The following is a 1,456-nucleotide window of genomic DNA, read 5'->3' on the forward strand; positions in this document are numbered from 1 at the left end:
TTCAATGGTTCATGAATTTATTTATTAACTGATTCAAAGTCAAAGCACATCACTATTATTTCAACAATAATACGCTTGGCTTAAGGTAATACTGCAATAATTATATTTGAAAATTCAGTTAGCTTATAAAAGACAAAAATATATAAGGGGTATTCTCTTGCTCTTGCAAGACCCGGTGCACGGTGCAAGAATTGCAGATTTACAACGGCACAACAACAAACACACGCAGAAAAATATTTGCAAGGGCTGTAAAATATGTCAGACCAAAACCTATGTATATTTGCGTGCAATGTCACGTAAAAATATAATTGCAACCCTGTTGTAGTTGCCATTTTACATAAAGACATATTACGTCGTTAAATTGTTGAGGAAGATAAGTTTTAAATGGATTTTATTATTTCTATTTAAATTTTAAAGATTTGTTACAGTTTTTTTTCTTAAAAATGTATGCAGAAGGTGCGCCAATTCACAATAGCCATGCTTAATAGTCATTCACAACAAATTGACCGAATTAGCCATTCATATATCACTAGATTCTGCAATGGGTGCTCTCGTGCTCTTGTATATTTCGGTATAGTATTTTTGCAATCTGCAATCTTGCAAGAGCAAGAGAATACCCCTATTGTTTATAGTTTGTTTTGGCAATATTACGATTCTTTTGGCGCCGCGATTTGATGGTAAGGATGGATGGAGGAGGTCCTCAGGATTAAAAAATATATACGCATTTATCCTCCTCAGACTCATAGTTTCCGAGATATTTCTATTTAAAGTTCAAAAATTTGTAAAAACAATGCTCGTTATTTCCCTATGTTTAACCCACTTTTCACAAATTTTTCAATTAATATATATTTAATTACACTTTACACGTTCAAATATATCCAAAATTTACACTAATTGTGTATTTTTTAAGAAAATAAATATACTTTAAAAACTATTTTGCACATTCAAACTTTCAAGAGATTTGTATGTTTACATTTATGACAAATAGCAGTGTTGCCATACTTTGTGTCCTGAAAAAATAATCAAAAATTGATTTAACATTTTAACGATTTTCGTTAACTAAAATTTTATTTAGCATTATTTTTTTTTTTAAGCGCGGCCGAAGGCCACCAGTGCAGAAAGTAGTTCGACACAAAAGAACTATGAACACCCCGGTGTTGGACCGACCAGGGTTATTTTTTTTTTAAGCGCGAACGAAAGCCGCCAGTGCCAAAAGTAATTCTACACAATAGAACTATGAATACCCCGGTGTTTGAAAGACCAGGGTTATTTTTTTGAAGCGCGGCCGGAGGGCGCCAGTGCAGAAAGTAGTTCTACACAATAGAACTATGAACACCCCGTTGTTGGACCAACGAAGGTTATTTTTTTATCTTTATTTTTTAAATAACACTGGTATTTGTCATGTCATGTAAATAAAAATAAAATGAGAGTGAAATGCATATAAAATTGTCGAACT

This window comes from Bactrocera tryoni, chromosome 2 (assembly GCF_016617805.1).
Source record: "Bactrocera tryoni isolate S06 chromosome 2, CSIRO_BtryS06_freeze2, whole genome shotgun sequence".
NCBI lineage: Eukaryota > Metazoa > Arthropoda > Insecta > Diptera > Tephritidae > Bactrocera > Bactrocera tryoni.